This window comes from Dermacentor albipictus, chromosome 2 (genome assembly GCF_038994185.2).
Source record: "Dermacentor albipictus isolate Rhodes 1998 colony chromosome 2, USDA_Dalb.pri_finalv2, whole genome shotgun sequence".
NCBI lineage: Eukaryota > Metazoa > Arthropoda > Arachnida > Ixodida > Ixodidae > Dermacentor > Dermacentor albipictus.
This window is the reverse complement of record NC_091822.1, coordinates 208,207,919-208,235,790: the sequence shown is the minus strand read 5'-3', so window position 1 is coordinate 208,235,790 and position 27,872 is coordinate 208,207,919. Positions and strand designations below refer to the sequence as shown.

Here is a 27,872-nt window from a genome sequence, read left to right as displayed (position 1 = left end):
GCAAATAAAAATTAAGGAAAAGATAATCGACAATTTAGAACAGAAAATATATACAATAGGTGTTTTTCTAGACTTTAAAAAGGCATCCGACTCCATTAAGCACCCTATTTTACTGTACAAGTTATATAAGTATTGCATTAGAGGAACGGCTCTCACATGAATAACTAATACACGAATATTACAAATGCAAAATCTAGCTTAGGTCAGGTACATTATGGAGTTCCACAAGGACCAATCCTTGGACCGCTGCTATTCCTGCTTTATATAAATGATATAATTAACGTGCTCTCTACATCAGAAATAATACTGTACGCTGATGATATCAATGAATTAATCTGCGGACAAGATCTAGAAGTCCTCCAAGTAGAAACCATTGTATGGCTGGAAAATTTGTCCACGTGGCCCCACTGTAATGAACTAGAGTTAAACACTAAAAGCTAAGTACATTATATTCCGCACTCGTAACAAGTATATAAAACAAAAAATACTTATCCAATTTCGCGATGAATCTATCGAACGTGTAGCAACACATAAATTTCTTGGTGTCATATTTCGCGAACATCTTGACTGGTCACGTCACATTGAAAAAGTTCGCACTGGTTATCTCTAGGTCCATTGGTATCATGTATAAAATAAAGGACCTTTGCCTATCCGGCTAAAGAAACAACTATACTACACACTGCTACATTCACGTTTCCACTATTGTCTTCTTGTCTGGGGTACAGCACCGAAAACAAGCATAGAAAACATACTTATTACAAAAGAAATTTTTGCGCCTAATAGATAATGTACCATACCTTAGGCACACTGCCTCAATGTTTAGAAAACACCAACCGCTTACATTGTTTCATTTCATTTCATTTATTGAAGCCTTAAAGGCCCGGAGGCATTACATAAGGCGGGGGCAAACAAAGTATGAGGAACTCGTCACGCTAAAGAGGGAAAAGAGGAAGGAAAGATGGACGAAGAATAGAAACGGAAACAACGCTCAGGAGGGAACCGAGCAAGCAGTAGTAACATCAAAATCACTGTAAAGAAACCATAATATACAACAAAATATATTGTACATAAATACTATTAAAAACATATTATGCGTGAGAACGAATTATTATCAATTGATTACATAAAAGGGGTCAATAAGCAAATGCATTTGAGACGAACCATTCTAGGTGTAGTAGTTAGTTTCTCGCGGAAAGTCGTGTGGTCGGCGGAAGAAACAATACTGTCGGGCAGAGTGTTCCACAGCGCTATTGCATTATGAAAAAAAGAATCCCTCATCGAAGACGTACGGCATTGAATGTGCGCGATTGGACAGCTGTGGTTATAAACAAAAAGATAGCGTTAGCTAGTTACGTACAAATGTATTCCGATCCTACCCCTTTTTTTCGTCAGTGTTTAACAAAAACACACACCTACAACACCCGGCACATATGTTATAATAAGGAAAAGACACGTACGAACTCAGGCACCCAAAAACTTAGCTACAAAATTTCCAGTTTTCTAAACAATCACCATCCTGCTGTAAACATTATCCAGTAAATAAATCATCCAAAGCTTTCAAAAATACCATCACTATGTATCTGTTGTCACTGCAGGCATGCCCACTCCTTTTGATTTTTTCTTCTGTTGTTTCTTACAGTATTTTCCCAATTGTACATAAATGTTCAACATGAAATAACTCCAGTTTCAATGTTAACCAAGCACTCTCTATTTCCATCTAGTTTCGTGTTTATTTTATGCGCTGAATGTCTTGTGCTCTCGAATGGGAGCAAGAAGGGCGCAGACTCCTTGTCAGGCGTCCACTTGCCTTTTGGTCTGCGCCCTAGACAACTGTACCATACGCTGTCTGAATAAACTGTTTGACACTTTGACGTTAAAGGACGACCTGGAAATATAGTTGCCGTCATCGGTGGAGTCATGCTTATGGGCCAACACAGATTGAAACCGTTGTGCTTCAGAATGTACGATAAACGCTTTGCAGGTCGGGGACAGCTGTGCAGCGTTCCCGCTTTTGATAGCGAACGATGCATTTGTGGCAAGAAAAACAGCCATGCGGCAGGATGGGAAAAAGGCGGCTGCTGCAAGTAATAAAGGGACGAACCTTGCCAACCGCAGACATCGTGTCTGTGCGGGGCGCAGGGAATTTAAGGTTGGCGGCGCAAGGCTCGCCAAAAGAAGGTGCATTCGCGCGCACACGTCACGGCCAATTGACGGCACACTCGAGCCGCCTCAAGCCGCGCGCATGGTTTTTCACAGCCTGCGCCATCCTGTCTGCTGAGAGGCGGCAACCGTTCGGCGGATCAAAGCTGTTCTTGGCCGGCAGCGATCGCCAACAGCACGGCCATATGCTTGTCGACTGGATTCAGGCTCCCGCGTCAGGGCGCATTCTGTTGCATTGGTGCAGCGACCCGAGTCTGAAAGACTGCGCAGCCATTTTACCACTTTTTCTTTATTGCCGCCGCATCATGTTGCATCGTGTTGCACACGAACACACATCTGCCGAAGCGTTGCGCGCTGCAGCCGCCACGTGCTCCTGATTCCATTGTTGCGGAATAGCGCTGCGTAGATCGACTCTCATTTGCCACCGTGCACGCGTGTGAATCGTCAACTATGGCTTGTTGATTTACTTGCAATTTGCTGTTCACATTTCCAGTAGCTGCCGAGTGAAAAGAAAGGAGCCTATAACTGATTATGACAGATATAAAACTGATGAGCCGTATGTTTGTACACTGACAAGTTACTTTGCCCTTTTTATTATCCCCCAGTTGCTCAATGCCCTGTCAAGGCGCCTGTAGGGTATGTTCAATAAATAAATAAATAAATAAATGGATATGTATGATACCCATTTTATGCAGATACGTTTATCAGATATGTTTTCAAGAGCAGAATCTTGTTTCCATGAAAATAAATATTAATTCATATTGCTGACAAGACACCTCTTTAGGAATGAAATCACGTAATGTGTACAGTTCTTGTTGGTGGTAAAAAATGTTCTCGCATATAGACGTAGTATTATCTTATTCGTGGCTTAACAGATGACACAGGTTTACGGGGACACACAAGGCAGCAATACGCGAGCTAAAAAAGCCTCAGTGGCCACCCTGCAGCCTCTTCACTACTTCGTAATTCCTTAATCAGCATTTACACAATGTACAGCCTATGGTCAAAGTGCATACAGGCATGCTTCTTCGCTCCTCAATGGTGACAGCCGGTGCCATCGGTGCGGATTCAACAGCTTGGTTGCCAGCGGTGAGATCGCGACAACGGAGGCCAGCGGCGAAGATATGCGGTTGACTGTATGCTGAGCAGCACAACGACCATCCGGGAGCAGTGCAACGAGCCCTGTGTGATGACTGGTTGCCTGCAGCGGAACGACTGCGCTGAATTCTTGGCTGCGAGGTTTGGTGAGTGCGGGACTTTCTTCTTCTGAGTTTTGCCAGGCTTTTGTTAGTGTCAGAAACAGAGCTGGTAATTGTGGTTGTCGTTGCTGCCAGGTTAGTTTGCGGCAAGACAATAGTAGGCAGTAGAGAAAGCAGCATTCAGAGCAGCCATAGATTTGAAGTCGTTGCGCAAACCGAAATTGCTGGAGCTTGCAAGAGAGTTGGGTCTGGATGTCTCAGACAAACTCAGAAAACCAGAACTGCTGAGGGCTATTCTTGAGTTAGAAGCTGAAGATGACGAGCTGTCCGAATGCCTTGAGACCATTGAGGAGAGGGCAAAAAGACAGGAGCGCGAACTTAAAGAGCAAAAAGAGAAACAGGAGCGCGAACTAAGAGAACAAAAAGAGAAAGAAAAAGAAGAACGCGACCGTCAACACGCTTTGGAAATTAAGCGTCTCGAGGTAGAGATGGAACGCGCTCGTAATGGAAGTGAGGCACATGGGCCAGAAGAACGAGTATCGTTCAAAATGCCTGACCTGATGCGGCCGTTTAAGCTTGGAGAGGGCATTGGTTTGTTCCTGGTTAACTTTGAGCGACCGTGCGAGAAGCAGGGGTTCTCTCGGGAAACGTGGCCACAGCGCTTGCTCACTTTGTTACCCGGCAAGGCGGCCGACGTAGTCGCTCGCTTGAAGAGAGAGGAGGCAGAGGATTTCGACAAAGTGAAATCGAGTCTGCTAAAAAAGTACAGGCTGTCAGCGGAGGCGTTCCGTCGGAAGTTTCGGGAAAATGAGAAAGGCAAAAGTGAGTCATATACAGAGTTTGCCTACAGGCTTATGTCAAACATGCAGGAGTGGCTCAAAGAAGAGAAAGCGTGGTGACCACGAGAAAGTTCTGCAGTCTTTCGGGCTAGAACAGTTTTATAGTCGGTTACCTGAGAACGTGCGGTACTGGGTCTTGGATAGGCCAGACGTTGGTACGGTGGCTAGAGCCGCTGAGCTAGCCGAGGAGTTCGTGACGCGTCGGGCTCGCGGAGCTAAGGACGGTCAAAAGGGTGCATTTGGCTCCAAGTTTGAGAGGCCGAAGTTCACACCCATGAGAGCAAAGGGGGACGCACGTAGTGCGGATGCGAGTGAAAGCAGTCCGACCGAACGTAAGGAAACGGCGGCAACCGAAGCCGAACGCAGAAAGCGGTTCGAGACGAGGCAAGCGCGCGTTTGTTGTACGTGCCAGAAGCCGGGTCACTTTTCGCCGCAGTGTCCAGAAACAAAAACAAAAGTCGTGTTTTTGTCATTATGCAGCACTGCCGAGAACATGAAGCTTCTGGAGCCTTACATGCGAGACCTTCTCGTGAACGGGAAAGAGTGCCGAGTGCTTCGTGATTCCGCTGCTACAATGGATGTAGTTCACCCCTCCTACGTAGAACCCGACATGTTCACGGGCGAGTGTGCGTGGATCAAGCAAGCCGTGGAAGCTCATAGCGTGTGTCTGCCCGTAGCAAAAGTGCTTATTGAAGGACCTTTCGGAGCGCTTGAGACGGAGGCCGCAGTGTCATCTATGCTGCCCCCCAGTACCCGTACCTATTTTCGAACAGGTCCGATCACCTCCTGCGCGAGAAGGGGCTTTTGTTTCGTGAGGCTAGCATTCAGGCCTTAACCAGATCGAAAGTTCGGGAGCTCGCTGCAAAGGCAGTAGTTGCGGGGCCGACGTTGTCGAACAATGAGAAAAGGTCAGAGGCGCAGCAGCTGATATTCAGAGCACGTCCGAACTGAATAAAATTGAGCCTGTAGCATTGAAGGCACCAGATATTGGAGAGGACATGCCCGACACGAGAAAGTTAGAAGAGCTATCTGCAGATTTGCCCATCGCGCCTACGTCAGATGGACTCAATAGGTTGCTAAAAGTCAGCCGGTCGGCTTTGATAGCCGAGCAAAAGAAGGATGGCAGCCTAGAAAACATACGCTGCATTGTCAAGGAAGGTATCGCCAAGAAAAATGCTCGCTTTGTGGAAGGAGGTGGGGTCCTGTACCGGAAGTACATAGACCGCAGGGGAGTGGAGTTCGATCAGCTGATCGTGCCTCAGTGCTGGCGTCAGGATCTGTTGCGCTTGTCGCATGGGGGTTCGTGGTCCGGACACCTAGAAGTTAAGAAAACTAAGGACCGTCTCTTGCAAGAGTACTACTGGCCAGGGTGTTTTCGGGACGCAGACCACTTTGTGACGACATGTGACACCTGTCAGCGGGTGGGCAAACCAGGGGACAAATCGAGGGCGCCGTTGAAGTTGGTACCTATCATTACGGAGCCTTTAAACGGCTCGTTATTGATACAGTGGAATCTCTGCCGGTAACAGCCACGGGGTACAGACACATTTTGACTGTGATCTGCCCAGCGACAAAGTTCCCTGAAGCAGTGCCGCTTAAAGAACTCAGCTCAGTTGAGATAGTCAATGCACTACTGTCCATATTTGCGCGAGTTGGTTTTCCTGCGAAAATCCAATCAGATCAGGGCACAGTGTTTACTAGCGCTTTGACGACAGCCTTTCTCGAAAGGTGTGGGGTAAAGCTGTTACACAGCTCAGTGTACCACCCTCAGTCGAATTCCGTTGAGAAGCTCCACTTCGTCATGAAGCGCGTGTTGAGAGCATTGTGTTTTGAATATCAAACTGACTGGGAGCTGTGTCTGCCTGGGGTGATGTTTACATTAAGGACCGCGCCGCATGCGGCTACGGGGTTTTCGCCAACTGAGCTGGTGTACGGTCGCTCGCTGCGGTCTCCGCTTCGCATGCTTCGAGAATCGTGGGAAGGCAGGGGCGACGACCCAGTCGTGGTGGAGTACGTGCTTAGGCTCCTCGAACGCTTAAGAAGGGCACAGGAGTTGTCAGGTGAAGCAATGGCAAAGGCCCAGCAGAGGGCCAAGGTTTATTATGATCGGACAGCCAGGACGCGTCGTTTTGAGGTGGGCGATGAGGTCATGATATTGCGCACATCGCTAAAAAACAAACTCGACGTGCAGTGGGAGGGCCCAGCACGGATTGTTCAAAAACTGTCGGACGTTAACTACGTGGTGAGTCTGTCAGGAAAACGGAAAGCACAGCAAGTTTACCACTGTAATCTGCTCAAACCCTATAAGCAACGGGAAGCAGTGGTGTGTATGATGGTAAACGTTCCCGAAGAGCTTCCGGTCGAGCTTCCGGGACTAGGCTCAGTGACGAACATGGGAGACACCGATCAAGTCATTAGTGACTTAATCATTAAAGCACCGCTGTCGCCTGAGCAGAAAACCGAACTACACCAGCTCTTACAAGAGTTTCAAGGTCAGTTCTCTGAGAGGCCTGGTAGGACTTCTGTCTTTACTCATGATATAGAACTTACCTCCCCAGAGCCAGTACGATCCAAGGTGTCACCCCGCCAGCACGATATTATGGAGGCTGAGGTAAAGAAGATGCTACAGCTCGGTGTTATTGAGGCGGGTGAGAGTGATTATACCTCCCCTTTGATTTTAGTTGAGGTGCCGGGCAAGGAACCTCGTCCTTGCGTCGACTACCGCAGGCTTAATTCCATCACTAAGGATCAAATTTATCCGATCCCTAACATCGAGGGGCGCCTTGAGAACGTTAGTAGCGCTCACATTATTTCCACCCTAGATCTTGTCAGGGGTTATTGGCAGGTTCCACTTACAGAAAAGGCTAGTAGGTATCCGGCGTTCATTTCATCAATGGGAACATTCCGTCCTAAAGTGTTAAGTTTTGGTTTGAAGAACGCGCCATACTGTTTTTCAAGCCTCATGGATAAAGTGTTGCGGGGACAGCAAGAATTCGCTTTACCGTATTTAGACGACGTAGCGATATTCTCCGCATCCTGCTCTGAGCATATGGCACACTTGCGGGCAGTGCTAACCTGCCTGCGCGAAGCGGGCTTGACAGTCAAGGCTCCCAAGTGCCAGTTAGCACAGGCCGAGGTTGTCTACCTCGGTCACGTGATTGGACGGGGTCATCGATTGGACGGCCACCCTCTGAAATAAAGGTGGCCGCTGTGCGAGACTTCCCGCAACCGCGCACGAAGACCGATATTCGGTCGTTCTTAGGTGTCGCCGGCTACTATCAGAGGTACATCCCCAGGTACTCTGATATCGCGGTTCCCCTGACGGATGCTCTAAGAAAGACAGAGCCCCAAACAGTCGTCTGGGACGAGACAAAGGAAAGAGCTTTTAGTGCCCTAAAGAGCGCCCTAACAAGCCAGGCTGTGCTACGATCGCCAGACTACACAAAAGGGTTCGTTGTTCAGTGCGATGCTAGTGAGCGAGGCATGGGCGTTGTACTGTGCCAACGGGAAAATGGAGAAGTGGAACACCCCGTCCTGTATGCTAGTCGTAAGCTGACCAGTCGTGAGCAGGCGTACAGCGCCACCGTGAAAGAGCGTGCGTGTCTCGTGTGGGCTGTTCAGAAATTGTCACGCTACCTAGCCGGCTTGAGGTTTATCATTGAGACGGATCACTGCCCTCTCCAATGGCTGCAGACCATCTCTCCTAAAAATGGCCGCCTCTTGCACTGGAGCCTCGCTTTGCAACAATATTCCTTTGAGGTGCGTTACAAAAAGGGGAGTCTCAACGGTAACGCCGATGGCTTAAGTCGAAGCCCCTAACGTAGGAATAAGCCTCAAAGTTGTTTGTTACTGATTTTTTTCTTCCTGAGGCAGGATTTTTAACATATTGCTTTTGTGTAGTGTTTCAAAGTGATGACGTGTTTTCTAGTGCAATTTTCCAATTTGTGGATGCGTTCTGAGTGCTGCTAGACTACTGTAAGGAACTAGGCAGTAGAAAAAAGGGAAAGAGCCTGGCATGGCTTAGTGAGGGTTGTGCCGTGCTTGCTGACTGAGCGGCTGAGTTTCTGCGTATTTCTAACGCTTGCTGGGAACGAGAACAAAAATGGCAACTCTCCCGAAGTCACTTTGCAGTGTCCTGTGTGAATCTGAACGTGAGAACGAGGCTTTCTCTGTGCGCTGCGCTCAAGAAACGGCGAGGGACGACCGACTTCGGTTATGAGCATCATCGAGCGACATCCCTCCGGACAGCGGATGCAGTCCCCTGACCATCGGGATCTCCTTCCCCCGGCGGGGCGGTCTGTTACGTTTCGCCTACGACGCGCGGTATAGCCGGCGCGGATGCAACGGACGCCGGAGCTCCATTCAAAGCGGCGGACATTTTGGCCCTTTCGGCGCTGCCGCGACGCCTCCCCGCCAAGCGCGTCCAGGCATGGTGCGGTGCCACGTGTATTCGTGTGTACGTGTGTGTGTGTGTGCATGTTGGTGCCCACGCTTGTCAAAGCGCGGCAGCCGGGGAGAGGAGCTCCCCAAGTGTGAAGCGAGGAGGTCTGACCCGCGCCGGCCCGGCGGATGAGTCACTACACTCGTCTCAACATGTCTCTCAGCTTGTCCGTGCCCCGCCGTCACGTGGCCTCATCCCGTGACCTTCTTTCTTGCCCTCGACTCAGAGAGTATAAAAGCAGCTGCCCCCGGACGCCAAGAGGGAGGCTCCGAATTCTTCCGTTGAGCAGCGCGCTCTCCCGTCTCTCCACTTCAGTCGACCTGACCGGCCGCTCTTTTGCGATGCTAGAATAAACAAGTTGTTCTGTTAGCAGTCGACTCATGCTTTGCCAGGACCTTCGGATGCTTCCAGTTGTGCCCCAGGCCGCCAGGCCAACGCTACGCTTGGGGCTTGCGACCAAGATGCTGACCGGCCGCTCTTTTGCGATGCTAGAATAAACAAGTTGTTCTGTTAGCAGTCGACTCGTGCTTTGCCAGGACCTTCGGATGCTTCCAGTTGTGCCCGAGGCCGCCAGGCCAACGCTACGCTTGGGGCTTGCGACCCAGATGCGACAACTCGTGCCAGCCGTGCGATTGCAACACTACGCGTCCCAATAACCAGAATGAACTCTGCGCTGCACAATCATCATATTTAACAAACGTAAGAGGCACCTTAACTGCACTGCCATTGAACTTTAGTTCGGTCCCGAGGAGCGAAACCCCCTTATGAGGGAGGAGCCGCTGCGCCCTTCACAAAACAGGGCGGCCGCCTCCCTCGAGCCCGAACACGTGTCGAAGGCCGCCGCCCGTGCAGACATGCTCCCGTCCCGGAAAGCGAGGGCCACCACAACCTATTCCGCCAGTCCCGCGCTGACGCGCCGTTTAAGGAGGTGGCCCCTGTGATCCTTGTCCTGTCGTCTTTCTTGTGTCTGTTGTTTTGCGGTAAACAAAGTATTCATGTGTCCCTTTTCAATTGCGACACAATTACACTGTGTGCCGAAATTTTAAGTCTACCTGCTTCAATATAAGCGTTACAGAAAATTCATCAACTCACGTTTTATCGCTACTTCTATGCGTTTTACGATGTTGGCCCGCTGTCTCCGGGGAAATAAATAAGACACCTTCTTTCTGTTTGGTGAAACTAAGAGCCACGTAATAGGTAATGTGTAGGCTAACTGTTCATTGCTGGTTTTTCAACAAATTACGTATGCAAGCACTCCGGAGTGCTATAGGTGTTTTCCGAGAGCGCAGAATTTATCTCGATTTCCTGGCAGAACAAAAAACCCCACCGAGAATTAATATAGTGAAAACGGCAGGAAAGCTATGGAAAATGTTTGTGCAAAAGCAAATGAGTGTGAACTAAATGCTGCTCTTCTAAAAATGTTAGCAAGTGTTCGAAAGTGACAACTGCCATTGTCATCTCTGCTTCCCAGTAACCGGAGATAACTATTTTAGACCAAGTTTATATTTACTAGAAACGGAGGTGACAGAACTTGTGATACATGTGACAAAGCTAACTTTCCTGGCCAGAATAGGAGTGTTGAAAATAATTACGGAATTCTCTTTCTCACTCATTTTTCCGTTGTGCGAGGTTCGCGGTAGGTTTCTGCGGTGTCCTGGATGAACTACAAAATGAGCATTCTTTATATTTACTTAAACTTATAGGCACCTTGTATGTAATTCGTAAAGAAAGTTCTAAGTGTGCGGGTAAATTAGAGGACTTAGTAGTAAATTACGTGTTCAAGTTTAACGGTGCGTTATAACTGTTTTAGGAATAACTCAGAATTTAACATGCGGCCCTGACGGAACTGTAAACTGCAGCAAGATCAGATCTGGTGAAAATGTGGGGAACATTTTGGCTGGTATTCTCACCATTTAAAATATGTGTGCATGAATTACTGCATTTGCGAAATTTCTCTGCAACAAAGCGTCTTAATGGCGTTATGTGCTGGAAGGTTTCAAACTGGCCAGTCATATAGAGGCGACGTTTTAAAGTAAAGTTGCAATAAAAATTTCAGGTACCTCTAATTATAATTAGAGGTACCTGAAATTTTTATTGCAACTGCTCGAAAGAAACAGCTTCACCGGAAATTGCGTTCTCATTATGCAAGGTCGCGCATGCGTGCAGTTTCCTTTTTTTATTTTCCGTACTTTCAATTCAAGTGCGCTCAGAGTTTCATCGTCCGTCAGTCAACCGTAAGCATCTGCGTGTGATCAGACACTGAAAGTAATTGAGTTACGCTGAAAGTCACCACGTAAGGTAACTAACCAATTACAATATTACAAAATATGTAAGGGATTAAAATTAATTATTTCCATATAATCCGTAACGTAATCTGCCTCAAAACTACGTTTGCTCTAAAATGGAGCACGATTAATAGCTTTGTTGAGCGATCTCGGTGTTTTTTATTCCATCCAAAGCTCGTCGATGTTTCTGCAAAGATTCGGCAGCGCGTGCGTCGGAGGGGCGCGACGACCACGCTCGTGCGAGCATCGCTCGAGTGAGGTGCGCGCTTTTCCTGAAACGAGGCTCCGTTACCTCGGTTCGGCGTTAAGCTCAGCTTGCCCCTTACTTCGAGCAAGGAATGCATGCCGCAGAAACGGCACGGCACGAAGGGCGTGCACTGGGCGCGTAGGAATTTGCTCCACGCGGCTCCATCAGGCGATGGGGGCGCGCGATAGGTGACCCGCGGTTGACCCCGGGACGACCTCGCCGCTGTCGACGAGGCCGGCAATTACCTCTGCGCACGCATCGCATTCCGAGGAGCGGGCCCGGCAGAGAGGCGGCGGCACCGACGTCTTCTCGTTCGCCGTTGCTACGAACGCTTTTCTTCGTGCGGTCACACGCGTTAAGGGTTCGCAAAAGCGGCAATGTTCGCCTGCAGCCAAGACGGCCCTCATTTAGTCGATTCAAGTCCGCCAAGTCAATTCCGAACCCGGTTAAAGCATAACTATAGCCTCTAGCACTCGTATACACAGAAGGAGCAGGCATCCGGTTATCTGTCCTCTTTTTTTTTCTGAAAAATAGGCTCACTGACGATACCCTGAGGCACTACGCATCGCAATTCTCTACTTTAGCTGCGTCACACGACGAACTTCTTGCAAGGCAGATTGCAGCGTTACGTTAGCTCAATAATAAAATTTCTCTCAACTTTATAATTATTTGCCTCAGAGCCCATTGTGTAATTGTGAAATTCAAACCGAGTAGTAATGAATATCAATTCAGCAAAATTATCCGCTTCGAAAAATGCGTCCTCTGTGGTGAATGGATAGATAACTTTCAGTAGACTCCGCAAGGCGTCTCATAAAGAACCATGCTAGGGTCACTTCATTTCTGATATTCATTATTTCATTTCATTTTATTATACTGTCAGCCTCATCTGGGCAATAACAGCAGTGGACAGGAGCATACGTACTCAAAGGAAAGCACTCCTTATACAAACAACTATAAACATATAACAATGATCGACAAGGGATAGCCAAAGCTCTTTACTCTGACACACAGGAAACAATGCATAAAATACACTATAGATTTATAAACACTAAATTATTTAGTTTTTTACCGAAAGAAGACACACATTCAGATGAAACTGTCGAATTTGGCAACATGTTCCACTCAATGATCGCCCGCGGGAAAAAAACGAGGAATGTACATGTTATTCCGGTGTCTTGATGTTTCCCCAGTTTTTATTTCTATGTAATGACATAGTAACAAAAATTTCAGTTAAAATTCAATTGTACGCGGATGATTGTTATTTAATCGGAGATAAAAAGAGCTTCTCACCGACACAAGCTGAATCAGGACTTTCAGAAGGTTATTCAATGGTGTCAAATCTGGCAAATGGAAATCAATTTCGAAAATAAATTTTTGGCTATTACTCTAAAATGAAAACCAGGAAAATTAACTGTTGGACAAATAATCTGCTTCATGCGGAAACAACCCAGTTCAGATACTTCGGACACTGTATCAGCAACAACCTTCATTGGTCGAAGCACATTGACCACGCTACAGCTAACCCAACCATAAACCTTTTTTTCCTTCGAGGAGCTTTAAAATTATGAGCCCCTGGTGTTCGGTTGCTAGCCTGCTGTTTTACCACTAACAAACCGTGCTTCAATAATCTGGCACCCTTTTACTAAAACTGATATTCACAAAGCAGAGAAAATGCAAAAAAAAACGTCTGCTTTACATTTAAATGTTTTGGGCGGTCTTCAATAACAGCTCTTTTGTCCAAGCATAATTCACCTACCATGTCCCAGATGAATCTATGTTCCCATGTTAAATTTTGTTACCAGCCATTTAATGGCCACTACAGCACTGATACATCAAAAGTAATCTCTTTGTTATCTTGTTATGCCTAATTGCATAAATGCATAATTGCTACTCCCCAACAGTCTAACTAATGATGTTCTTCAACCAAGTCATGACTCTTGCTTCGAAACTAGTGTGGTGAAATCGCTTATTTTATTCGTTTGCATGCTGTGATTTGTGTCTATTTCACGTTTTTTTTATTTACGCTGAGGGCCGAAGCATTACAGAGGGAAGTGGGTAGGCAATAAGCATAGTTCACAATAATATAACAAAGTATATAAGGTAAGCCATGGTAACTCCTAGTTATACAATGTTAGCTAAAGCAGATTTAAATCGAGTGTTACCATAAATGGAAACAATTTCGGAAGGAAGGCGATTCGAATCTTGTGTACAGGCACTGCCCAAGCCAAGAAGTAGGCTGCTCTTCATGCTTTGTGGAACATGTGCCTGAATTTCCTTTGTGATTTTCCCGATCTGTATCTTTAGGTTGACGCGACCCAAAGATTTGGTAGATGATGTCACTTGTTGAACATTGATGCATGAATATCTCGTTATTTGTAGGTGAAGAGCCGCCAGCACTGCTTCGCCGATACAGGTGGCTCCTGTATCAAGAGTGGCGCAGACAGGGTACTCGTTAATGACTGCATCAAGTTAACAGGGTCGCCCTCCTCGTTTCCCTGGTTGGTAGCGAGGGCGGAAGTGCTTGCGCGTCGTGTGCATTCGTTGTGTCCGTGCATCTGTCGGGGCAAGCAGTCCACTGCGCAGTGTCTGCATTCGAACGCGGGTGCTCGTATTAGGCGGACGCTGATGGGCTGCGTTGATCTGCGTGTTTCGGCCTGGTAGAGCGCGCTGTGATTTAACTCGCTGCATAGTTGACTCTACTCGCAGCGTAGCTGAAAGGCACGTCGCTGTTGTAGATGGGTTAAGTCCAGCAAGAGCCATCTCCACATCGGCGGGAAGGCCATCGATGAGCCCTGATATAAGGTGCGCATCCTTTAGGTCGGCAAGGCGCCCCAGACACATTTTTTTTCATTGTAGGAGTACTTCAGGTTCTGGCCCGGTTTTAGCCGACAATGAATGAACTGACGGAAAGGATCTGCGATGGTGCTTGTAAACTGTTGTGACATGCATTGAGTGAAGTTCTCCCAAGATGCGTCAATGTCGAACACCTCGGTTAAGATACACCATCGGAAGGCCTCACCTCCAAGATAATCGGAGAAATGACACAGCTTGTCTCGCTCCGTCCATGCAGCGGCCGCAGTCTCACCTCGATGGCTTTCTTCGATGTTGCCATGATGTAGGGCATGGCTAATTCTCTCGACTAGTGTAACGCAGGAGACATAATGGTCGTGCTAAGCTCTGTTTATTGCAAACCTCGTCTTGCTCCTTCACCACTATTGCACCGCACCTTCCCGTTGCGGTTCGTCACACACACACGCACACACACACACACATATATATATATATATATATATATATATATATATATATATATATATATATATATATATATATATGTTGCCCTTGGTGTCAGTGTTGGCTTCGCATATGACTAATAAAAATCGCGCCCCTCTCTTAACCACCTTTCTTCTCGTTCACACACACACACGTATATATATATATATATATATATATATATATATATATATATGTATATATATATATATATATATATATATATATATATATATATATATATATATATATATATATATATATATATATATATATATATATATATATATATATATATATTGTAATGAAGACGGCAAGACGAGAACGAAGCAACCCAGCAAGCAAGTCGCTGTGTTTGTGGTAGCCACGCGACCAGAGCTTGCGCTTGCCAGGATTTTTGGCCGCTGGATGCCCGCCGTTTCTTGACGCTCACTTTTGACGTTCCTCGTCGTTCCCTAATAATAATAACATATGGGGTTTTACGTGCCAAAACCACATTCTGATTATGAGGCACGCCGTAGTGGGGGACTCCGGAAATTTTCACCACCGGGGGTTCTTTAACGTGCACCTAAATCTAAGTACACGGGTGTTTTCGCATTCCGCCCCCATCGAAATGCGGCCGCCGTGGCCGGGATTCGATCCCGCGACCTCGTGCTCAGCAGCCTAACACCATAGCCACTGAGCAACCGCGGCGGGTCTCGTCGTTCCTTGACCTCTAGAATTCAGGAAATCACGTGACATTTGGTGGAGGTTGCATGGGTCCCCTGCACCACCATGGAACTTCGTTCCTGCACGCTACCTTCTGTTTCTGCTCCCATTATTGCCAATGACACCTCGACTCAAAATGACCCTTCGGCCGTTAATGCCACCTGCGGCGGCGTGTACCGACAGCGGGATTCGCCAATCTTCAACGGCTCAGGTCATTCAGATGTTGAACATTGGTTGTCGACGTACGAACGCGTCAGCGCGAATAACAAATGGGACGATCCAACGAAACTCGATATTTTCCAACCCACCTTGTTCACTTCGTCCGATTCTCACGTGTCTCACTTCTGCTGGCCTTCACTGAACATAAAGAAGTGGTGGCATTTTGCTGCGCGCCAGCTCACGGTACTAGGCCACGCCGTCTGCAAGGAGCACGATCGTCCGGACCCAGCGAAGCTCCGTGCCGTAGCCGAATATCGCAAGCCCAGTTTCTCGAAAGCGCTTCGAAGTTTCATTAGGCTGTGCTCGTATTTTCGTCGATTTGTGCGCGACTTTACTTCTGGTTAGACAAATGTAACAGGCCTAACACATGCAGCCACAAAGGAACAAGGACGAGACAATTTTGGGGGACCATGTCCGAAATTCAAGTGATTTAAAGCACGAGAATGCACATTTGGTCGCGCATGTAAAAAAATGTAGAGCATGCGAGGCTCGGTTGGGAGAGAGAAAGATTCTTGGTAAGAGTAGCGACAAGACGTCGCGCGTCAGTTTGGAAGCGTTCACGCACAAAGAAATGTGGCCGCAAGTGCGTAAGAACCCGCTGTATCGCTAGTTGTTGCAGAGCTTTAATTTTTAGACTTGACCGAATACTGAATTCGTTGTCTTTTAGTATCTCTTGTCCTTTTCTGTTTTTTTTTTCTGCTTCTGTATGTGTTGATTGCCTGCACGTACGTTCATCGATGCACGATGTCATTTTTCCCGATTTTATCGCTCCCTCCCTCTTGCCCTCTGCCTTTCGCCTCATATTTATTTATTTATTTATTTATTTATTTATTTATTTATTTATTTATTTATTTATTTATTTATTCAGCATTCATTTAGACACAGTGAAGGTCTTGGATGGCAAGGCTAAAGGCAGTACATTGTCTGCCTGACTAAGGCCCTGTCAGCCATACATTGCTCAACAGTGAGGTAGCATATCGTAACATATAGATAGTATACACACATATCAATAGCGTGGGTTAGACATACATAGCATACATTGCAAACATACGTGCATTAAATACAACAATCACTGTACAACTTTCTAAGTAGAAACAGTTTAGGATCAACAGAGTAATATGAACACGAAAAAGCTATATATATATACAAGCACAATATGAAACGCACTTAAAATAATTTTACATAAAGCACACAAGAAACCAATTAGCACAATGTCAATCAGAAAAGGAAAGGAAATATATTTTCATAGCACTTTTAAAACAGTTTAATGATCTGAAGTTTTGCGCGATAGTTATCGTCTTAGGATGTGCATTTATGAAGGATGGGACTAAGTATGCTAGTTGTTTTACCGTAGTTGGTCCTGCAAAATGGAACTCTAATATGGTCATGCCTGAAATTGTATTGGGTGTAACTTGACATGTGGTTTTGATAAAAAATGAGTGAATTTTTCTCGAGTTCGCCTCGTATGTATGTAGCGAGCTTAAGTTCGTACAGTTTACTCATTTTTAAAAGTGCATATTTTATGAAAAAAGGTTCCGTGTGATCGCGGAGTCCAAGGTTCTCAACACAGCGAACTGCTTGTTTTTGGAGACATATCAATCGATCCAAGTTTCATTGGCATGTATAATGTGTCCGTCTTCCGTCAATGAAATTTAGTTGACGCAGCGCTTGCGTCTCGTTCTTGTTCCTTTGTGGTTGCATGTGTTAGCGCTGTTACATTTGTCAAGTTGAGTATGCACCAACTCGCACAGAAAGAAGTTTTAATTACTTTGTTTCTATCATAACGACTCTTACCAACATTCTGACAACCTCTCGCGGCCCGTCTGCTTGGTCACGAGCGTGCGATGAATCTTTTCTTACGCTAGGGTGCTTACTAGCGTCGCCATCGATCCTTCGTCACTCGGGCCCCAATGCGCCTACGGTGGTCCATGCTGACGCCAGCGGTGTTGGCCTTGATGCAGTATTGGCTAAAAGAAAACCAAGATACCAAGAATACTAGTTGCTTACGCCAGCCGAACCCTCAAGAAAGCCGAATGTGATTATTCTGTCACCGAGAAAGAGTGTCACGCCATCATTTGGGCTTTGGCTAAGTTTAGTCCGCACCTTTATGGCCGCTCTTTCGACGTCGTCACTGGCTATCATGCTCTATGCTGGCTCTCATTGCATCCCTCGGGACGCCTCGGTCGTTGGGCACTTCAGCTACCAGAATATGACATTCGGGTTTGATTATACCGCAAGCACACGGACGCTGATGCGCTGTCCCGCTCGCCGCTAGCGTCTGACGCGGCTTCTATATATATATATACGTCAGCTTCTTCGGCTCCCTTGTCGCCTATTAACTTCTCAGGTATGTCGTCTGAGCAACGCAAGGATACATGAATTTGTCACCTCCTTAACTTTCTAACTAATCCAACAGCCCAGCCAGCTTCAAGAACCCTCCGTCGCCAAGCCGTCCATTCCAGTATTCGGGACGATCTCCTCTGCCGGCGAAACTACGCGTCTGATGGCGGGAGCTGGCTGCTAGTGGATGCGAACGGAAATCTGCGCTGCTTTCCACACTGACACGCAAAGCGCTCACGCCGGCGTTCTCAAGACCTACAACCGCCTACGTCAGCGATACTACTGACACGGAATGTACACATTTGTGTGCAAGTACATACGTGCTTGCACTGCCTGTCAGCGGCGCAAGCCTCTACTTCAACGCCCAGCCGGTACACTTCAACCTCTCCTTTGCATGGCCCGTCATTTGACCGCGTCGGTATCGACTTATACGGCCGGATTTCCTCGACCACCTCTGGAAGTAAGTGGATAATTGTCGGCGTGAAACGCCCCGCATGTTACGCACAGATTGCAGCTTTACCCACAGGCACAGCGAGAGGCGTTGCGTTTTTCATCTTATGCAACTTCGTCCTGCGCCACGCTGCTCCCCACGAACTCTTGAGCGACAGAGGATGTGTTTTGCGGTCTGCTGCTATTCAAGTCTTGCTCGTTCAGTGCAACGTCGTTGCTCGCATGACATCTGCATACCATCCTCAAACGAATGGGCTGACTGAACGATTCATACGCACCTTTAGTGATGTGCTGACAATGTACACCGCATCGGGCCAAACCAATTCGGACACCGTCCTTTCATTTGTCACATATGCATACAAGACAGCTAGGCACGCAACCGCAGGATTCTCGCCATTTTTTCTCTTTTACAAACGCGAGCCATCATGCACGCTAGACACTATATGCTTCCACAGACACCTGACTCCTCGAATACACTCCCATCTCTGATGTTGCCAGCTACGCCAATGATTGTCGACAACCGAGGACCGGCAGCTAGGGCACGACACCGACCAACGTCCATCTACTTTCGTGACCTGTGCCCTCGTTTGGCTTTGCATTCCTCCGACTGCTCCTTGGCTTTCCTCTAAATTATTGGCCCGATATCATAGTCCCTACCGAATCCTCGCTCGGACATATCCACTCAATTATGAGGTTGAACCTGTAACACTGTCCGAAGACTTACGTCGTCGTGGTCAGAAAATCATTGATGTGAGTCGCTTTAAGCACTCTATGACCCCGCTACACTGCCAACGCCTTAAGCCGACAGGATGGCGACTCTGTTCCCCTGAGGCCAATGTAATGAAGAAGGCAAGACGACGACGAAGCAGCCAAGTAAGCAAGCCACAGTGTTGGTGGCAGCCACACCACCAAAGCTTACGCTTGCCCGGATTTTTGGCTGCTTCGCGCGCGCCATTTCTTGATGCTCACCTGTGACGTTCCTTGTCGTTCATGCCCAGAAATTCTGGACACGTTTAGTTTACTTTTTCGCCACCACGTGGCGTATCTACCTTAAGGATTTGAAATTCACGCCATGACGTATGCCATGACGCACAACTAAAGAAAACATAATAAAAGGAAGCACATCCTGAGACTCTAGCTTCGCCTCGGTACCTGAAAACGAGCGCGCCGTATCTTGAAGACAACCTGCTACTTGCTCGACTGGCAGTGAACCGACGATTTTGCTAGACACCTTGCCAGACAGCTCGTCGTCATTCCCGCTGAGATGTCTGGCCGAGATAACGGCTCCCGCAAAGCTTCCCTTTGGTTTCCTTCATTGTTTTTTCCTATTATTTGTCCACCAATGCCGCCGTGGGCTTCCGTACAGTCAGCTTCATGTTTCGTGGGTTTCCTATAGAACCGGTATGATGCAATAAGCTGAACTTTAGCTCGGGCCTATATTCGACGCCGGCAGTTCAAATAGATGTAAAACGCATAAATGATTTTATGAGAAAACCGCTCAACGATCTGAACGAGAATTGTTGTATTTAAAAGAGAACGTGTTGCATTTAAAAGACAACGTTAAACCACGGTGATTGCAGCAAAAATAATTTTGATTTAGGCCATGGCAGTATTGACAAGACTTGTCGGAAATCATCAAATCTGAAAAAAAGAACAAAAGTACAAAGTTTATAAATCTGTTAGTTAGCACCAAAAACTAATATCACTTCTGTATAAAGTACTTCCCTTGGAGCATCTCAATCGGACAAATTTTATGAATCAATTTATGACGTATGTGAAGTTACAATGCTTGTAAAGTTTTGCGAATGCCACATTCAGGAGATAGTGGTATATTTCAGGGTGGCATACCATCTATTATTTTCGTCCGCATTAAATGAAATATTAGGTGCAGCTTAGTGAATTGCGATATCATTCTTAGTTGCTTAGGTGCAGGGTTGTATACTTCAGGTATTGTTTCTTGATATTTCGCATTTTTTCTGGATCAAAAAAATGGACGTAAAATAAAAATTCGCTTTCTGAAATTGCATTTTAACTGTTTCTTTTGAGTTCAACAGAACTAATTAATTTCGGTGTAGTGGTTGTCAGAAAAAAGGATTGCTCATTTCCCATGTAGGAGCTAAAGCTTCCGGTTAGATTCGATTCTGAGCTCATGAAAGCTAACAACATTGAACTACTTGAAACTAGAAGAAAAAATGTCGTTTGAATTTTTTAATCTTACTCCTTAACGGTAAAATGGCTATTGATCAGGCACAGTTTCTTCTCCTTTGGCCACAATAAAGCCCCTACATCCACGTGCCACCACCGACCAGGTTGAGTACCGCCAGCCCACCCTCCTCCTCCACGCTCCTCTCCTACTCAACCTCTTAGCTTCCGGCGTCAAGCGGAACTTACGTAGCTTCAGCTTCCTGTTCCGAGTGGAAGTGACGCTACGTTTTTTAGCGTTGTTTACTTTCGCGTCGATAGAGAGGCTTTAATTGCACTAGCTGCGGTTGAAACTGTTAACGCGATTCCATCCAAGAACCACCGCCTATTGTAATCGGCGATCTGGTCGTCTTCGCTGCTTCGCGTCCACGTGCGACGGGTTGTGCCACGAGAGACAACGTACAGTGGAATGTAGTGCCTGGGTGCTTGGAGACCGCTCCCATTTTTCGTGAATTTGGAAAACAGCGACCGCAAACTACTACTTCAGCGGAATACAACAGCTTGTCCCCTTTGGGTTCTTCTTGTTTTGAAGCATAAATCCCCTCCAGCCAGCACGTATGGAGGGACTTTAGTGAAGGAGTTCGCGACGCCAATTTGTACGGCAGACGCATAGAGTTTGTGTTGTTGATTCTTAGTTTGAACTTGTCTCGTACGGCAGATCGAAGGTGACGAACGTCCCAAGTGCGTGCACTACGTGAAGGACTGCAATGACGTGAAGCTATGAAATATAACAAGTTTAAATTTGCGTGGAGGGCATTCAGTGACATGGTGAAAACAAGTGTGCTTTTCTTGTGTGATATGAGCGGAGGTGTGCAGTGAATTGGTGCGTGCGCGCGTGTTGTAACGCGTGCAAAGGTGTACGGCGAATTGTGTGGATGACGCGAGCAGATGCGCACTGCGAATTGTGTTAGTGTTGTGACGCGAGCAGATGTGTACGGCGAATTATGTTCGTGTGTTGTGGCGTGAGCAAAGGTGTACGGCGAATTGTGTGTTGCCACGTGAAGTTACGATGGCTATCTTTTTTTATTGCGAGTGTTCAGGAGGCGAACACGGCAGTATTTCTGGCGGCAGGTGTGTCATACTTCTGTTGTCGCGCTTGTATCCGTCCCTGGCCTAAGCGCTAAAGCACTTCCATCTACACGCCACCAAAGTTTTATGCCGGCAGGAGCGAGGATGGAGGGGCTTTATTTAGCGTTACTTACTCAACTTTACTCAAAGCGTTCAAATTTTGATGTACAGCAGTTTAGTTATTGGTCGAAATGACATATACTTGTTTGGTGAAGTGAAGCAGCGTTGATTTGCTGAATGCCTTAAGAGCTATCCAAGCTTCGCGAAGTAAATGTGAAATTGGCTTATACCTACTGCTATTGTATGAACAAATACTGTACGTTACTTGTACCACTCTGTCAACATTTCATATGCCTACATTTTGTATATATTCTGTTCGTAAAGGCTACCTGTCCTCCACCTTGAAGTAAAAAGAAAGTTCATACAGGATATACCAATATGGGCTTCTTTCATAACTGATGCTTTTAGCACACAAGACTAGGACGAGAAGTAGATAGGAAGCGCACAAGTGCCGCCTTACAAGTTTATCTTGAAGCATGGGACCATATATAGAAGCAAAACCCTATTTTACTTAACGTATGCACAACCTTCAGACATTTTTCGTCATCATGCAAGTCCAACAGCCCCTTGCGAGATAGAGCAATAGACTGGTTTGCCGCACAGTGGGGAATTATCAAGGCAGAATCCATCGACTGGTTAGGCAATACCTGCGTGGCAAAACCCTCTATCGCTGTATCCCTAAAAGAGCTGTCATACTTCCATGAAGTGGAACAGGGTTGTGCCTATACATATGGTCCCGTGCTTTAAATTGCTCTACATGTTGGGCCCGTGCTTCAATCTAAACTGTTCCAATAAGATATACCCATACATGCTTCTTTCATCATTGAAGCTTTTCGCGCACGACAGGACAAGATAGTCAGTACCCATGTGCGTCATGCCTACTTCTCGTCCTAGTCTTGTGTGCTAAAAGCTTCAATCCTGTCATATTAACATGCCCAAGCACCACGCCAGTCAACACATTTTATTGCTTCGGCTACTCTAGGGTGGATGACAAACTTTCCCTTTCACAATTCTTCCTCTACCTTGCGGGCTTCCACAGAACTAATTTCCAAGTGCTCTGTTCTGAAGTGCATGGCATTAAAATTAAATATGTTCCCCAGAAATCATCTAGCTAAACGAAGTCTTATCACAGGGACCATTGCTCTCCGCCTGACATAGCAGAGGTTTCCTTAGTAAGCAGACCTCGCAGTTGAAAAATTTGTCCCTCTCTAGAAATCGGAACTTTGGTCCCCCACCCTGAACAAATGCGTTCAGAGTGAAGCAGAACTGTGTGCAAAACTATTGCAAGACCAGTACAAAATTTTGCATTTATTTCACGTTTCAGTTCACAGCATACAGCTTGTAGAGCAGTCCATAAGACCACTGATCTCTGTATGTCACTTTATAGCGTAAATCTACAGTTGTACATTTTGAAGAGTTCCTGCAACAAGTGTTGAGAATGCTAAAGTGCGTGTCATCTGCTAGATAATGCTGACAAATCTCTATCGAACATCATTACTATATTGCTTTTCCTTCCATGCATTTTTTTTTACAATTGCCAGTATATCATAAATCATTTTAAAGACATTGCATATAGCCCACTTGGGTACTAGACTAGATAGCAACAAACTGACAGATTTCGCGTATTGCCCTACCGGCCAGTCTATTTTTTTGAACTGCGCTCCCGCATTCTTTTCGGGCCATTGTTTTGCAATACCTTGTGAAGGCTCGATCACAAACAGCAAGGCGCCCCATTCATAAGCTCTGAAATAATAGAAGTGAGGTGATACCCAGTGCTTTCCTCTCCAGAACTGCATGTCACGATTGGCGTGCGTTTATATTGAGTGATACCGCTCGGTGTTACAACGGCCGTCTTCTCGCGCTCCATGTCTGCAGCCATCGGCCAGTAGCCGAACGAGGGACAGTGGAAGAAAAATACTTTGCGCCGTGAACGCAGTCAAGGATGTCATTGATGCGTGGGATAGGGTAAATATATTTTACTATGTTGTTCAAGTGCCGGTAATCCACACAGAAGCACCGGGCTTTGTCCTTTTTAACTTGGGCTACAGGTGATGCCCACGGGCTGGAATATGGCTTAATGATTCCTTGAGGAAGCATCTTTTCTACTTCCGTTTCAATCACTTGTGGCTCATCCAAGGCCACACGGTATGGTCTCCGGTGAATTGAATTGGCATCTCAAATGTCAATGATATGCTTCTCGATGGAGGTGGGGCCGAAAGGGCGACCGTTCAGGTCAAACATTTCGCTGAACGAGGCAAGGAACCGACGTAACTGGTCGGCGTGCTGAGGCGGACGATCATTACAGATCATATTTGGGAAGTTTGGTAAGGCAGTTGGTGAAGAAGACGAAAAATTACTGCGAGACGACGACATTCGGATAGTTAAGGTCGATAGGTAGTAGTGAAGGCGAACGACCCTGCGTGTAAATAGCCGAGGGGCAGATGTCTGGGAGCTAACCGGCAATGCAATGTCCATCTCTCTGCAAACGATGCGAACAATGCTCTCGGATGTGGTCGGCTGAGGTGCAGAATGGTCTTCACACAATGATTCAGCGGCTATATTTAGGAGAAGGGGATACAGATGCACAATTCGACAGCTTTTAGCTTCTTTGAAACACTGACATTCACTTTATGTCGTAGCTGCTGGTAAGTTCTTGTACGCGAGAAGGTTAAATGTGTCGTCTGTTATGGCCTTCAGTACATGGTTCACCTTTTCTTTGGCATTCGCTCGTCCACCTTGCGGCAAAGGGCAAGAAGATCCTGAATATACAAGGAGCAAAAAAACAGGGAAATCTATTTACAGGTTATGTACAAGTGAATGGCAGAGCAGGCAAGTCAATAACGTCGTCTTTAACTGCAAGCTTGCACTCTCCTTTAACCTTCGGTTCAGCATTGTAACAACATAGTTCCTTGGTCTTCTAATGGCTTTTGCAGCTTGATGCATTCCGATGCTTTTTCCTGCTATAATTAGGTCTTTAGGCATCTTTGATATGTCATTTTTGGTGGTCACAGCAGTATATTCTCGTCTATACAACGTTGCAGATGGTCCACTCAGCTAAACCCAATGTATAACTTGAACCTCAAAGTAAAGCATGCGACCTCACAATGTGCTAGCTGATTATTTGAGACATAGGAACAACTTCGCTGTATCTTGAAATGCCCAATGAATTACCACGGAAAAAAATGCCAGTTGAATATTTAAATATCACATTCCAAACTGTCTGAATAGTCTGACTAAGGTGTGATGACTAGCTTAATTTCTTGCACTGCTCTCCCGGCCATATATATTTCTCTTACGTGCAGCCCTGTATTATTTTTAGACTGTCATTTCACAATCGCTTCTGAAAACTAAATCACATACAGCAAAGAAAAGTGCCACATGCATGAACACTTAATTTCAGGAGAAAGGTGACAGTCGGCACATCTTTTTTTCTAAAACTGCATGTCACCATTCTTCAGTCATCGAATGGCTTGAGCGGCTTGATGCATTCCAAGGCTTCTGCTGCTGCATTTGGCTGTTGCAACATCCTTCTTGATTGTATCATTTCGGTGGTTGCAGAATATGTGCATCCTCATCTTCAAAAAACAATTCACTAATTTGCGGGGTACATCATGGCATGTGGGTATTGCATTTACTGTGTTCTTGAGAATTTCATCTGTGAGATGCTGCAGCTGAATCCTGCCATCTAAAAAGCTCTGCTCATGCATTTTAAATGAGGCCTCGCAATACTTCAGCAAACCTTGTGCTGCTTTGATGCCGATTCAAGCGGAATTTTTTCGGGCAAATACGACTTTAGCCACAGCCACTTGTTTTCTGCGGCATCAAGAGCTTCACCTGTGGTAGCATCTGCACATATGCGACATGTGCTGCAGTTTTTTTTTTACATTTCTTACAGCATAGCCGCACACATAGAGGAACGCGTCATCTAATTAACTCCATGTTTTCCATTGTCTGTGGTGCTGGGTGATATATAATACCAGAACAAGGCTGCTGCACTTTGTCAGGAAATCCAACTAGTTCCTCTGCGTCTGAACGTTCGTAGTTCCCTCTGGGGTTCCACCGATGAAACTGAGCAAGAGAGGCAGTGCGCAGTGCGGACTTGAATTCGCGAGGAAATGGAACGGGGTTCTTCATTCTTATTGTTGAGAAGAAGTTTTCCAATGCATCCTGCCCTAGTCTGGAAAGGAGCACAAAGTGGAACCCCTCCTTCACTACAAGGTGTGCCTGCAGTTCCATGGCTGCCATTGTGGTCAGGATGGTTCCTGTCTGCACTGGCTTCCATCCACGGCTGCCTCCTTCAATTTTCATTGCTTCTACGAGGTCAATTATTTCTTGAAAAAAGGCATCGCCTCTCGCACCAAGATGTCTCAGCCTGTTTCCGGTTTCTGGATGTGATTAGTGTAAACCAAGTGTGCATCTTGTCAAAGAACCATGCAGTTGTTTGAGCGTCCCTCTCAAGATTGCCCTTTTCGACGTTGCAGTACAGAGCAGCAGCGGTGTCATGATGTATGAGCGAATATGCAGAGCCTACCTTCATTTATTTCATAATGGCCTGGGCTCAGGCAGGTTATGGTTAATTTTGGGGCCAGGCGGAACTCATTGTCTTACTCCAGTTCAAGAAGTTGCTCGACATGGTCTGTGGAGACCACTGCCGTTGGCAGTTGATACCTTTCCACAATATCTTCTGGAAGGTGAATTCTGTGCCCTCTCGTGAAATGCCCTCTCAAGTTCTTCAACACATGTGACGCGTCGGTAATAAAATATAGCCGCTTGTTACTATCACATGGGTGTGGAGCACGGTACTTTCGAGCTTTTTTTGTGACAGTGACGCCAAATAGCCTCCAGAGTGCCTGATTGCATGGCCCCATGTCAGTCACAACAGCATGTATTTTAACACCAGCATCTTCACAGGCACTTATGATCGTACTGACCTTTACTACGTCAGCTCGGAAAGAATGACCAGTAAACTCGTAAGCTACTGTCTGTTTCCACCGAGTAGAAATTCCTCCTAACATAAAGACGAGGGCATGCGTGGCATAGCAAGATTCCGGAATTATGTTCCTGGTCAATGGTATTGTTGGCTTTCCCAGCAGGGTTCCAGTAGATGAGTCAAAGTCCAGACCCTTGATAATCTGCATTTCATCTAGCATCAGAACTGTGTGACGCTCCTTGAGTGACAGCTGGGTCAGCTGTACAATAGTACAGCGAAAGGTGCTAGAGGTATAGTGAGTCTATATAAACCGAGTGAATAATAGGAAGATTACACAGGAACACAGGAACTAGGAACATTACACACCTTAATTTACAGCAAATCTATCACTTCAAACAGCAGTCCAGGAGCAAACTTGAACCCTTGTAATTTTCTCTGTAGTGTTCGTTCTGATGGTAGATGCATACCCAGTTCACGGGCCACGTTATATCCTTGAGAGCGGCATGACAGCTTTAGTTTCAGTGCCTTTACAACAGTTTCCATGCTCCATGCTGTACCCAGCATTGTCCCTTTCTGCAGGAAAAGGGCATTGTCGCTGCCTAGGTAGCCTGCAATACCTGTATGTGCAATGTATCAACATGAAACTCACAAGAATTGCTTGTTGCACAAGTTTGAATATGGTATAAATGTGATGGAATTGGTGAAATGGCACAGAAAAAGAATTTAGACCCCGTCAAAATCGGCCGCTGGGGCGGGATTTGTTTGCGGGACCTCATGCTTAACAGCGCAACACCATATCTACTAAGCCACCATGGGCGGTTGTGCTACTACTTGTGTCCATTTTTCCCTTTTACCTGTTCCTCCGCAGTCATCCCAATCATGGTTCAATTCACAAAGGGGTGTCACAGGAATAGCACTGTATACCTGCTTTGAGATTGTTGTTTTCGGTTTCCAATACACTGACTCTCCACTGTGATGCAGAGAGCTTCCTTTTCAGGTGCAATATATCAGCTGCTGCCTCTGTTTCAGCATTAGCTTCTGAAAATAATCAAACAAGAAATGCACCTCAATAGCACATCCAGTTATGAATGGAAAATGCTGAACATGTATTTACCTGGCACTTGGTCGTGGGCCTTTGAAGCCAAGATTACCCCTTTCTCGAACTCATTGTACGTTGAGGTACTGGGAGACACTGCAAATAATCCAGCTAAATGAATCCAGACGGAGGGTATAAATGCTGCCCCCCCCCCCCTCTAGTCTTTCCAAAAATGGCAACAAAACCCTTCTCCTAGATTTGGAAAACACAAGGGTGTCTCATTTCGATAGATGCAGGTTCAATAAAAGTATACTGACTGCACCATAATTGTCTTGTGCAAAACTGACTACTGAGCAGTAGTAGCCAGAAGTAATGGGAAGGGGCACCAGTGGCCGTTAATGTAGTAATTTTGCAA

At 46.3% G+C, this 27,872-nt stretch overlaps 1 protein-coding gene across 1 annotated transcript in view; it reads left to right on the top strand.

The window, feature by feature from the left end:
• The window catches only part of LOC139055657 (uncharacterized), a 287,082-nt gene that overhangs the window by 118,619 nt on the left and 140,591 nt on the right, over positions 1-27,872 (top strand). The gene's annotated exons all lie outside the window — the stretch shown is intronic.